Genomic DNA, 14,561 nt, shown 5'->3' on the forward strand with positions numbered 1-14,561 from the left:
CCTCTGATCCTGATGAGGTCCTATGCACTCCAGATATGTGGCGTAAGGTTGTACAAAGTGCACCAGCAAGGCACACCAATTCATTGGCAACAATGGACTGGAGTGATGCATATCCACCAACCCTATATGAGGTGTCCTGCCAACTCCGGAAATATCAAGACAATGTTTCCCTCTCTGTCATCGCAGCGGTAGAGAAACTGGTCAAGCGACTTGACAAAAATGTGTCCAACTCCCAACCCATATGGAGCGATGTTGCAGCTACTGGGAGAAAGCGTACATTGTCCCAGAAGGGAGGATACAGTAGGTACACACCGCGAGAGATGCTGTGGTTTTACCTACGTGACCATAGTGAGGACATGAGGAAGTGGGGTATGCAGCCCACCTCAGCCTTTCAAACATGAGTAAATGAGCTGCGAGGTAAAAGAATCGCACAACGCGGTTCTGCCAGGAAGAACGCTCCGTAGAGGGTATTTTAAGGACCCAAAAGGGTACCGATGGGCTTTTGGAATAGCTGCTTTGGAGACAGAAGAAATTGAACAATTGCGTGCCTTGCCTGGACTCTTGGAGGATCCTTCTGTTGTGGGGTTGTTGAAGGTTGAAGAACAGCAAGTGCTAATTGCTACGACAACGGTGCACGGAAGACAATACCGTACTACCCGAGATTCCCTGATCTCTATCCATAAGCTGATTCGTCAACTGGAGAGTCAAGGAGTTATCAGCCTAACCCGCTCACCCTTTAACAGTCCCATATGGCCAGTGCGGAAGTCCGATCGAGAGTGGAGGATGACAGATTATCGTGGCCTAAATGAGGTGACTCCAGGAATGAGTGCTGCTGTACCGGACATGCTGGAACTGCAGTATGAACTGGAATCAAAGGCAGCTAAGTGGTATGCCACAATTGACATTGCAAATGCTTTCTTCTCAATACCACTGGCGCCAGAGTGCAGGCCACAGTTTGCTTTCACTTGGAGGGGCATCCAATACACGTGGAATCGTCTGCCCCAGGGGTGGAAACACAGCCCCACTGTCTGCCATGGACTAATTCAGACTACACTGGAAAAGGGTGAAGCCCCAGAGCACCTGCAGTATATTGATGACATCATTGTATGGGGCAATACAGCAAAGGAAGTATTTGAGAAAGGAAAAAGGATAATTCAAATCCTTCTAGAAGCTGGTTTTGCTATAAAACAAAGTAAAGTCAAGGGGCCTTCACAAGAAATCCAATTTTTAGGAATAAAATGGCAGGATGGGCGTCATCAGATCCCAATGAACATTATCAATAAAATAGCAGCTATGTCTCCACCAAGCAACAAAAAGGAAACACAAGCTTTCTTAGGTGTTAAAGGTTTTTGGCGTATGCATGTCCCAAACTACAGTCACATTGTGAGCCCACTTTACCACGTAACTCGGAAGAAGAATGATTTCCAATGGGGACCTGAGCAGCAACAAGCCTTTGAGCAGATCAAACGCAAGACAGTCCATGCAGTGGCCCTTGGGCCTGTCCGGACAGGTACACATGTTAAAAATGTGCTTTACACTGCAGCCGGCGACAATGGCCCTACCTGGAGTCTCTGGCAGAAAGCACAAGGGGAGACTCGAGGTCGACCGCTGGGGTTTTGGACTCGGGCCTACAAAGGATCTGAGGCCAATTATACTCCAACAGAAAAGGAAATACTGGTCGCCTATGAAGGGGTTCGAGCCACTTCAGAAGTGATTGGAACTGAAGCCCAGCTCCTCCTGGCACCCTGACTGCCGGTGCTGGGCTGGATGTTCAAAGGGAAGATCCCTTCTACACACCATGCCACTGATGCTACGTGGAGCAAGTGGGTTGCACTAATTACTCAGCGGGCTCGAATAGGAAACCCTAATTGCCCAGGAATTGTGGAAGTGATCACAGACTGGCCTGAAGGCAAAGATTTTGGGATGTCACCAGAGGATGAGGAGGTAACACGGGCTGAAGAAGCCCCACCTTACAACAAACTGCCAGAGAATGAGAAGCAATATGCCCTTTTCACTGATGGCTCCTGTCGCCTTGTGGGAAAGCATCGAAGATGGAAAGCTGTTGTGTGGAGTCCTACAAGACGAGTAGCAGAAGCCACTGAAGGAAAAGGTGAATCAAGCCAGTTCGCTGAGGTGAAAGCCATCCAGTTAGCCCTGGACAGGGAGAAAAGTGGCCAATGCTCTACCTTTATACTGATTCATGGATGGTAGCCAATGCCCTGTGGGGTTGGTTGCAGCAGTGGAAAAAGAACAACTGGCAGTGTAGAGGCAAACCCATATGGGCTGCTGACTTATGGCAAGATATTGCTGCCCGGTTAGAGAAGCTTGTTGTAAAGGTATGTCATGTCGACACCCATGTACCTAGGAGTTGGGCCATGGAGGAACATCAAAACAACCATCAGGTAGATAAGGCTGCTAGGATTGAAGTGGCTCAGGTAGATTTAGACTGGCAACATAAGGGTGAATTATTCCTAGCTCGATGGGCTCATGATTCCTCAGGTCATCAAGGGAGAGATGCAACATATAGATGGGCTCGAGATCTTCAAAGGTCTTTTACAACCTTGTGATTCTGTGAGATTCTGTGATAGGCTTGTCATGAAGAACAAGAGGAAAGACAGACTATTCCCATGATGGCAAACCTGAAACAGTATTTACAGCTTTTTATTATAAAATATGTTATTCAGTCCTCCGAACCCAACCTGTACTTGGATCTTCAAAAGTCTTTATGGCACAGACAAGGGTGAAAGCATTAAAGCAACAGAAATTTAACAGCAACAGCTTCTGAAGCTAGGTAGGCTGAGCAGGACATGTCAACAGTTCTCTTTTCTTAAGCAAACTTAGAAAAAGTAGGCCAATATTTTTGCCACAGATGCTCACACACTCTTCTTGGCAAACCACTATAAAAGCAACAGGTAACACATGCAGAATTGAGACAATGGTTGAGATACAAGAACAAAGATAAGCTTTTGAATGACTGAAGTATCTCTGGGTAGTCTGCTGAAGAGAGAAGAAAAGTGTGTTTAGCACTTTGACCCATGTCATTTCATGTTCTCTCTGGTGTAGATCAGTTTGTGGGTTGTGAGATAACTGAAGACCAAGAGCTCGTTCCATATGCAGGGACTGTCTACCTCAGTATATGAAAGCATTAAACAAGTACAGTGCAACAAAAATGTATGGGAAATGCTGAGGTATAAGAAGTGAAACCAGAAACATTTTAACTCCCACCAAATGCTAACCATCTATATTTGCATAACCATCCACAAGTCTTAGAACTTATTTTAATATGAAAAATGTATAATGAACTTAAATTATTTACTGGACAAACTTGGGTGGTGGAATGAAGCATGAGACCATGTATTTTTACAGGGACTTAAAATGTGCTTTCATTTGTTCCAGAAACAGAATGCATGATACTTCTGTGAGTATATTAGACAGTCAGATTGTCAATTAAGCAAATATTAAAGACAGACATGGGAAAGTGCTTAATTCCTTACTATTGCACATTTTTTCATCACTCCATGAAGAGCTACAAAACATGTAACCTTGTACTAAAATCCCAGTGTGCCAAATGTACAGCCTCAACCAAAGAATGAGACAGAAGACCAAAATCAAAATTTTCATATAACAGGTTTAAAATCTGATTAATACAAATTATTACAGAAAGCTCCTGATGGAGTGAGCCCAGCACTTAAAAACTAGATAGGAAATGGACACCTAATACTCAGAAAAACACACAATTCTGATGCATGTTCTCCTCAACAAAGGAGTATTTGTACTACCACATCCCAAGTGCACCGAAAATTCCTCAATACACAGCTCTGAGCAGTCCTTGTGCCAAATTTTTAAGTATCTTTCAGCTATGGGTTTGCAATATGAAATATTTTAAGTAATAAAAGAATGGAAGCATTATACAAAGGTGCACAGCAATATACAGTCATCATTTGCAGTAACACGATGAACACTAGTACAAGGTATCTGTGTCTATTTATTTCTATGTTCTCTTCCGGGAAAGGAAGGTAAGATGACATGCCAGTTGCTTCAGGATTTTGGTGGGTCTAACTACACAAACATCAGGAAGGGATTTAACTGTATTAAAGAATTGACCGTTATTGTTTGCATCCCAGGACATATAACCTCTAGATACAGCATTTTTCAACAGTTCTGAGCATTTTGGTGTCCAATGCACTTTTCACACAACTAGCAAGTGCTAAACAGGTCTGAAAATTGAAGTGTAAGTGCTTGCTGACTCATTCTTTTCTGAAAAACTTTAATATCAAACTTACCACTGACTTTGATGGTAGCAGCATTTTGGACAAAGATTGCAATAAAGCTGTAGGTAAAAGCTCATATTATGAAACAATACCTAGGTATTACTTTTGAATGACTTACCCCAGCTGGCAGCTAAAACAACCACACAGCCCTTCATTCACCCCCCTCCCCCACCCACTCAAGTGGGATAGGGAGAGAATCGAAAAGAAAAAGGTAAAACTCATGTGTTGAGATAGAGAGTTTGATAGGACAGGAAAGGACAGTAACAGTAATAATAATAGAAAATAAGTGATGCACAGCTTATAGCTAATCACCCAGAGCAAATGCTCAGGTAGTTCCTGAGCCATGTCATCTCCCAGCCAACCCTCCAGTTATATTACAGAGCATGATATCACATGGTATGGAATATCCCTTTGGCCAGTTAGGGTCAACTGTGCCTTCTGATTGGCAGGGCAGTATGGGAAGCTGAAAAGTCCCTGACTGCTTGGCAACAACTGAAGTATTAGTGTGTTACCGACATTATTCTCATCCTAAATCTCAAGCACAGCACCACACCAGCTGCTGGTGAGAAAATTAACTCTATCCCAGCAAAAATCAGGACACAAATTTTATCTCTCTCAAGATAATGACCATTTCTACCTGCAATGATCAGTATATCAGTGACACTAGTGAAAAGCCAGGACAAGAATTTAGAGGCCATTCATTTGTTGTACTAATTGGAAGGTTAAAAGATGGTTAAGAATCAAGCTTTATAAGAGCAGCTTCTCTTCAAGTTTTTCACTTATATTGTCACTGAAAATAGTGTGACAAGTAACTTTTTTCCCTTTAACAGTAAAAGCTTCCATCTCCAAGAATACATTTCAGAAACAATTGTCAGTATTAAAACACAGGTAATTTGAAAGCATCTAAATGGTTTATCTCCATTAAGTAGTATTAACTTCACGTCCGTTATCCAGTTAATTAATTGAGGTTTAAAGGGTTCACGTCATGGCCAATTCTATTTGTTTTATCCCTTTTTTTGTATTGACATCAACTTCACGTTTTATTTCCCCCACTTTTTAAAGACAAGATTAATTTAGAAACTTCATATCCAAGTAAATTTAAGAAAACAATTTTTTTATAAGGATGTTTTGCAAGTTTTGCCAATCATCAATGTACATATCACCATGTTTTTTAAAAGCATGTGTAGTTACTACGGATGGTCACTTTAGGAAGTTGTACCCCCAAATTAGTAATCTCTCCCTACTTTACCCTCCCCCAAAAAATCCACAAACTTATGCTGCATTTTAGATCTGTTTGCTGGATACACTAGAAGCATATATTATACCATATTTCCTAAACACCATGGGATATAGGAAACATTTTTAAAAAAATCTCCTGAGTTTTGTGGCATGATCCATCAAAAGAACCACTATCACGGTCAATAGAGTAGACTTAGGTGTTGCAGTTCAGTACCTTTATTACCAATCAGGTTTTGAGAGAAAAAAAATGCATCACAGGATCAAAGTAAGATTAATTTGCTACGTGTTCTCAAGAAAGACTAAAACTAACAGAAGGTTTCTTCCATCTCTAAGCCAGGCTGAAATGCCCCAGCAAAGCTTTAGTATTCTGAGAAGGTTAAATGCAAAAGGTCAAAGTGGGAAATCTACCTCTTTCTCAGCTGTTCCTCCTTCTCTGTTTTGCTCTTAATGGCCTAAAAGAGGCAGCAGAAGTTTCTGGTATCTATTGTGAGCTTCTGTCATCTGAAACTTTGCATAAAAACCCAACAAAAACAAAAAACACCAGCACCCAAGGAAATTAATGAAACTTATGAAAGACTGGGAATTTGGTTAAAAGCAAATGAAATACTTTCTCAGACTTATCTTCTTGGACCTGTGTTGTGCTCTTTCCAGATCCCTCAGAACAAATTTCTGAGGCTCTCTTTAATTTGTTCAGAACTGGGAATTTAGAGATACGGTTCTTTCCTGATGGACACCAACTCATAGCAGTATTTTTGTAAGTTGCTGTTAGAAACTCATGGTATTTGTAAATAAGTGGGAAATAATTGTAAGTTTGAAATCCCTGAAATATAATCTTTAACCCAGGAAGATGATGCAATAACTTCAAATCATCATTATCTTGTTTTGATTTTCACTTGTGCCAGAGATCCTGCATTAGACTTTGGCTGAGTATTTTTTAACTGTTCTGTGCCTTAGTCTTTACATATACACAATATAAGTACTTGTGTCTCTCTCTGGACTTTCTGAAAGATGGTGATACTTCTTGTATAATTGGTAATTATTACAAATTGTCTCAAAAGAAATAGGCAAAATGCCTTCTGAACCTAAGTGCAGGGCTTACTGTTTAGGAAACATTCCCTCTCAGTCCTTCCAAAGCAATGATACCCTATTACACTAAGCTAACTTTGGCAGAGTGTCTAATGGCATTACTTTACTAAGTAAAAGCAAGTTTCCTGCAAATATATGGTGGCTATGGCATATGCTTTTGAAATTTTCAGAGACACCCCAAAAAGCACAATGTTTTTTTCCTTCATACAATGTGACGCATCTGTCAATGTTATAAAATGAAAATTAGTGAGGTACAGTACTATACTTTGGAGAAATTGTTTCTCATCATGCTCTAAATTGTTTACAATTTGATTACACACCTATCCTTTCATTAAAAATTCCTACACTCCAGAGGAGGTACTGGATCATCTGTTTTTCCTATGCCCAGCTGACTGACAGTTGTTTCAATTTATTTTGCAAGTGAAGTCACATGTCAGCATGAAAACACCTGTAAAGATGCTTTTTTCATGCAAGAAGCCCTTCCTGGGAAAGCTGGGCACTTGAGGGAGCATGGGACTTATCTCCTTCACACCAGCATTATTCCATCACATCAGTGATACAACCAGCCTGATGTGGGTCCCTGGTAGCAAGCCATCCTTAAACTACCTCTGTAAAATGCCCAAGGAAGATGTGGTGGGTAAGACCTCCATGGAGGGGAGTCCCTGCTAAGTAACAGGCAGGAAGGTGCCACCTGGTAAGTGAAAGAGTGCATTACAGATGCTTGGAAAAGATGAGGAAGACTCTGGAGCCTAGAAAGAAAGAGAAACTCAACCTAGGCTGTGCAAGCAACCCATGAAAGTGGCTGGAGAGAAACTAACCAAGTTAATGTCCAGCTAGAACCCCCTTGGCACTTGAAACTGAATGACAAATAAAACCACATAAATCAGTGGTTCCAGATAAAGATGATTCAGAATGAAGTGCTCACTGAAAAGCTACTTCTACTGGTAGAGGAGTTTCAGGCTGCCTAAATTCCCGCTAAAATTACAAGCATTTTCTTTACAACTATTTATCATGATATACAAATTAAATTGTTAACATCTAACACAATTGTTAACATTTAACACAACAGAAACCATTAAAAAACCTTCTAAATTAAAATATTAATTATGCTCACATTAAGCCATCTTTTATGTAATTATCAGTAATGTCACTGCATGCATGTGCTGTATCTCTCTGTAAATCTGGGAAAACACCTCCTTGCTGTCAGTCTGCTTGGTGTTGGTAAGCTTCACCAAAATTTTTGTCTATTTATTATTACTACTACTACTAGAAGTAATCACTTAACTTTTTCCTCCATGTTCTTTGTGAAGAAATAAAACTTCATTTTTTGTAAAGATAAAAGAATACTATAAGCTTGGGAAGGAGGTAAGGGAAACTATTGCCTTTGAAAATTTGGCATGAGAAGTAAGCAATAAAACTTTAAAATGTCAAACTTTTAAATTAGTGCTGCAGAAAGCTGTGTTAAAACACTGGGAGACAGAAATGACTAGGGGATTTAAAATCTTAGTTTCCATATTCTCATGGCTTAACCCAGCAGGCAGCTAAAACCACCATGCAGGCATTTGCTGACTTCCCACCTCGCCCAGTGTGATGAGGTTGAGAATCAAAAAGAAAAAAGTAAAACTCATGGCATGAGATAAAAACAGTTAATAGGACAGAAAAGGAAGATAATAGTAGCAATGCTAGTAATCAGAGCAACAATAGTAATACATAAGACAAGTGATAAACAGCAGAATTTCTCACCACCTGAAGCCAATGCTCAGCAAGTTCCTAAACTGATCCACCTCCCAGCCAATAATACAGTTACATACAGAGTATGACATCATAAAGTAAGAAATATCCCTTTGGCCAGCTTGGGTCACTTGTCCTAACTGTGTCCCCTCCCAGCTTCTTGGGTGCCCCCACCTTCTCATTAGCAGGGCAGTATGGGAAGCTGAAAAGTCCCTGACTTCTTGGCAACAACTAAAGCATCGGTGCATTATCAGTGTGATTCTCATCCTAAATCCCAAACCAGCACTACACCACCTGCTAGGAAGAAAACTAAATCTGTTGTAGCAGGACACATATCCATTTTCTATTACAAATACAATCCCCAAAACCATGGCATCTGCACAAGAAGTAATGTGATTCGGAGTAGTTAAGTGATGTTCCTAAGACATGTGATTCCTTCCTTCCTCCATCCATCTCAAAGAATACAGATTTGTGGAATATGATGACTTCAGAGACCACCTATGCAGAGGGACTGTTGAACTGTTGAAAGATGGTCCCCCTATACTTTGTGGCCTGCTCCCCACCAACCTGCCTCCTCATTACCCTTCAGGAGTTACTGTGTTCACCAGTCCCTCTGCATAGGTGGTCTCTGAAGGAAGCAGAGGTTTTGCTAGCAGAGATGTAGATAGTTCTGTGCTTTTTGATGGATGCAATGTCTAGGAAACAACCCAGACCATATATAATTTACTAGTAGATATACAGCTGAAAGGTCTAAAACCAGCTCTACTTCCTGAATAAGCAGACTACTTGTTGTCGTTATTATCTACAGAAAGAGCTATCCAAGGCCATTACTTTAAGGATTTGGGCAACAGGTTTAGTGGAAGGGTGTGGACTGAAGTTAAAAAGTATCACAAAATTCATGCCACCCAAATACAGACCAAATCTTACAACATGGTTATGGTATGATATTTTTTTGTTGTTGGCTTGCTTTGTTTTGTTTTGTCTTAAAAAGACTGGATTATTATCTTCTAATTCATTTTATGTCTTTCCAATTTTTTTTACTGTTTTAATCAATAGAATTAAAAAATCTATTAAAAATCTTTTTTTTTTTATTTTTCCTTTTTTGGATCTGAGATTGATCTGGATGATAAAATATAATCAAAACATGGATACAAAATGTGCCTTCTGCCATTATTTCAGAAAGAAGTGTTTAGGTAGATTTTTGTCACATATTCTTGATTCCAGTTTAAAATACACCTTGAAATACAGAACTCTAGACAGTTATATGTCCAGTTGCTATGGAAAACTGCATGAGCATTGATCTATTTCATTCACAGTACATATGCATGCACATATTTTTTTCAGCCATCTTGAATTCTGAGTCCCAGTAAAATGAAAAGAGCAACCTCATGCGGCCTTTCTGCTCGGGGAGGCAAGTCCAAGAGCAGAAACACATATGTGAAAGCTCCTGTGTACCAGTGGAAGCTCTGTACCAACTCTGTGCCAGGCTCCACAAAAGCATAAGGTAGTCGGGCTTTTAAGATCCACTTTAAGAGCATACTGCGCCTTGCCCACTTTTTCTGGAGAAAAATGCTAATTGGTAGTGCAATAACATCCTTGTTCCTTTCCATCCCTTTATAAATGAGCTTACCTCAGTAATTTCATCATCCTCACTCTTTATCTTGATCTGAACTCAGTGAAAACCTCTAGGAGGTAAAAACCGTCATAACTTAATCATGTTGTACAGTTGAAAGGCAGTGAAATAAACTCCTTCAGAAGTACGGACATAGCTAACCTGCATCCAAATCAGGGAGAATTCCCATTAAGAAAATATATAGAGAAGCAAATGGAAAAGACATTGGAAAAGCTTGTTCTGGGGGGTCATCGCAAAACATGTTGATGAAAAGAAGGTGATCAGAAGTAGTCAGCATGGATGCACCATGGGCAAGTCATGTCAGACTAACAGGAGAGCCTTCTACAAGGGCATGACCAGATGGGTAAATGAAGGGACAGCAGTGGGTGTTGTCTACCTTGATTTCAGCAAGGCTTTTGACACCATCTCCCACAGCATCCTCACAGGCAAGCTCGGGAAATGTGAGTTAGGTGAATGGACAGTGGGGTGGATTGACCTGAGTATGTGTTACGCATTCTGCATTCAAGATAATGAGCTGAGCTGAGGCTTCAAGGGAACAGGGGTGGAAACTGGGTTCAGTGTATCCAGAGGGAATGAAACTTCAAAAGGCTAAGAAGCATTCATAGGTTATAATGGTGTTTTGGACCAGTCAGACGTGGAAAGGATTAAGTTTTCCTTTTTAATTTTTGAGTACATGCAGTGTGATCCAACACAGCATACTTGTCTGTTGCTGATAATTTTTACCAGATAACTCCCTAATCTGTGAATATGATGTTGTAAAAAAGCAAAGACTGATCAGGGATCAGATGATGAGGTACTGCTGGCACTGCTTGTGACTGTGGCAACTTTCCTTAAAACTGCATTTCTGCAAAGTCTTGGTATTTTTGTTGTCAGTGTCTTAGCCCAGGTACATCAAGAGGAGGTACGTCTATAGCTTATGCTGTTGTGTCTGCTGGAGGTCCACAGAGTTTGTATACTGGAGTTAGACTAGGGTTAGCAGTGCAGGATGTGACACATGCTAACTTATTTCTCAGAGCAACACCAGCAACAGGTCCCAGCAGAACAAATTAAACAGTATGGAGCTCCACTACTAAACTATGTAAACTAGCTTGGCATCTCTACACAGTCTGCAAACTGTAGGACACATCCAGAGAAGCTGTTCACTTTGGGATATGACCTCGAGACCCCCGAATTCCCAGATGAGACAGAGTCTGGGGCACTATTGCACTTCAGTGTCACTGTGATGCAGACCGCTGCACCAGCAGAGCAATATTCAGTATAAATATGGCAGGTGGTACTTGGCAAGAAATGTGACTCAAAAATTAAAAGCATGAGCCTTCAGAGCCTGGAACGACGAAACGAAGCCCTGCAATGAAGAAATGAAGCCAGATTCCCAGTTCACGTGTTCCTGCTTTGGCAGGGGGGTTGGACCCCATGATCTCTCGAGGCAGCACGGCCAAGGCCCCGTGGTCTCCGCCCGCCCTGGCATCCCCAGGCGGGGCAGGTGGAGGGCGGCGGCCGGCGCCGCGCCCCTCCTCCGCCCTGGGCTCGGCGTCGAGCGCCCTCTCCGGGCGGGGCAAGGCGGGGCGGGCGGAGCGCCCCCGCTGGCCGGGGCAGGAAGCGGCGGCGCCGCCGGGGGTGGGGTCCCCGCGCGACCCCTACCCCGGCGCCGCCTCCTCCGCCTTAGCCCGGTCCCGCCGGCCCCTCCGCTCCCTCCCCGGCCGGCTTCGGCTGGTGCGCGGCGATTGCCATTGGCTTAGCGGCCCCATCCGGGCACTCGGCGCAGCGCTGTTCCTCAGCCCGATCGTCCCAATATGGCGGAGGTGAGCCGGGAAAGCGGGTTGGGGTGCCGGGGTGCGAACCGGCTCCCCGCGGGGCCCCGCCGCCGGCAGGTTGCCCGGTCCCACCTCGACATCACCGTAAGGCGCCTCCGGAGCGGCCCGGTGGCGCGGGGGTGGTCAGAGAAATGGCGGGCGGCCGGCCCAGCCGCCGGCGCCGGGACAGCGGGAGCCTGCGCGACTAGGCCGCGCGGCGGGCGCCGCGCAGCGCGGGTGCCGGGTTCGCAGCCCGCGGGCGGTCGACAGGCCCCGGCCGGGCGCGGAGGGGGGGTGCGGCCGCCGCAGCGGGCCCCGGGGGGTGCGGGACGGAACGCCGGCGGCGCCGTCGGAGCGCGGGCGGTGGAGAAACGCCCGGCGGGAGGGAGGAGGAGCGAGCCCCGGGCTGGGAACGGGGAAAAGGCGGCGGCCGGTCCGGCTGCGTCCCTCTGTCATGTCCCGCCCGGCTGGGGTGGGAGGGAGCGGGAGCGCCGGCCGGGCCGAGCGCGGCTCCTGGGGGGCTTCTGCCAGCTTAAGGGGGAGGGAATGAAGGAGAGCGACGGTCAGGGAGCGAACGAGCGAGGGAAGGAGGAATGGGAGACGGTCAGCGGGATGGAGGGGCCAACTGGGCGGGACGCAGGGGCTGGGGCTGGCGGGAGCGGCCCGAAGGGGGCCGTCGGGGGACAGGGGCAGTTCCGGAGGGGGAGCATAACATGAAGATCCCTGCCCGCTGCCGGAGGAAGCCCACGCTCATCTCGCCCTTCTCTCCCCACAGGCTTCCTTTGGGAGTTCGAGCCCAGGTTCGTCCTCGCCCACCTCCTGCTCCAGCACCCGGCCTGCCGCCCGCACGCCGCTCTCTCCTTCCTGCTCCTTCCCAAATTTATTCCCTCGTAGCTTTCCTAACGCTTCATGTGCACGCAATTAACCGCCTGCCAGATTTTTAAGGGAAGGAGATGTGCACTGTGGAGTCTTTTCCTTAACTCCGTTTGCAGTTAATAATTGGCTGCTTGGAACCCAAAATGAAAACAAACTTTTCTAGCGCTTATAAGTCAGCATCTCAGTAAAGCCATGTAGCCTGGAGAGAGACTGCTTCTCTTGTTGCTGGTAACTACAGGCTTGTGTAAATTTTTGACTCCTTGGTAATAACCGAAAATGTTTTAAACGTAATGATAAGTAATTTTTAAGGCTTCAACTGCTGTTAAGGTTGTTTGGAATACTTTACACAAGCAAGCATAGTTAACATCAGCAGGGCTACTCTCAAAGAATAAGTATTTGGGGAGTGTATTTGCTTCTGTGTAACTGCTTTCTGCAGTGGCTGTCATCCTTTTTAACTACTGTATGAAGTTCTTACTAGATGAGTTAGAACATCGATTAGACACGATAATTTTGAGCACATGTGTATAAATAGATCAAGGCAGTTGACTCTCTTTAAAACTGGATCAGAATGTGACGGCCAGTGTGTAGAAAATTCAACACGTAATGTCATTACTGTAATTGGAGTAGTGTTAGCAGCTCTACTGAAAGTTCTACGAGACCATCTATGTGAATAAAAACCATTTTTGGCCTGAATATGTGTCTATAGTATGGTATTGTGAACTTTAACATTACTGTATTAAGTAAGCTAAATAGATTAATTACCTACATATAAGGAGGAACACTTAGCATAACTGCTGAAAAGTTAGTTGGATGCTTTAAGACTCAGAAGCATTTAGTACATATACAGCTATCTCTTCCAAGGCTGGAAGCAGTGCAGGGAGGAATACTGGTTTATGTTTTCCAAGAGGATCAGAAAATTATAGCAGTATATTTCAAAACTTCTGAAGAAGTTCTTGCATGGAAATAATTCTTAATAAACGTTGCTGCTTGTAAGCTGAGGATTGTAACAGCGCTAGTGTGTAAGAACCAGAAAGGGAAGCCAGAAGAGAAATAGACCTAGTCTCTTTCTTTTCTCAATCCTGAAAGCAGTGAGAAAGAGAACATAAAAAAACCGCCAACCCTTTAGTTTAGCGATTTTCAGTAAAGAACACCAGCTTTTTGGTACAAGATAATCACATCTTTAAAACTTGTTGCATTTAATGATAACTTTTCTAACGGTTGACAAAATGCACTCAGCTACTACATTTTTAACAATTTGCAACTATCCCCTGGAACGATGAAAAAGTGTCTGTTGGACCACAGAGCTGTCACAGGGTTTGTTAACTTATGTGAACCATGAGAAGGATTTCATTGTTTATTGTATATTTTCCTCTAAGAAACTCTGCTATGTTTATATTTCTTCTCTAGATCAAGTGCTAAGAAGTAAGTTAGTTTTAATGAAAGATCTACCAGTGAGGCTAAACTAATCTGAAATGTTATTTTGCTGTTAGGTTATGAATCAGATTCTAGCTAAGTTAGCTGTTTACCAGTGAAATGTTATTCTAGTTACCATATAAATCACATGAAGTGTATCAATCACAGTCTTGCAGCATCAGAAATCTAATGATATGTGAGCTTTGTGACCTGAAGATGACTTCAGGCATGTAGTATACATTTTTTTAATTCGGTTTATTTGGGACTGTACAAAACTTTATTTCAACAATGTAGGCACCTCTCAAGTCCTTTATACTGCAAGAGAGAAAACTGCACCTATTGCTTACAAATATGATAAGGGAAGGACAGCTAAAACAGCTGGATTTGTTGAGCAGTTAGGAATTTGTTCTGGTTACTCCATTGAGAGTTCTGACCCTGTATGTAAAAGAATTTGGGCAACTGGGGTTTTTTTCCTGTGTTGTAATTTCATATATTGACCAAAAAAAAGTGACTCAAATG

Source organism: Gallinula chloropus (assembly GCF_964237585.1).
Source record: "Gallinula chloropus genome assembly, chromosome: Z".
NCBI lineage: Eukaryota > Metazoa > Chordata > Aves > Gruiformes > Rallidae > Gallinula > Gallinula chloropus.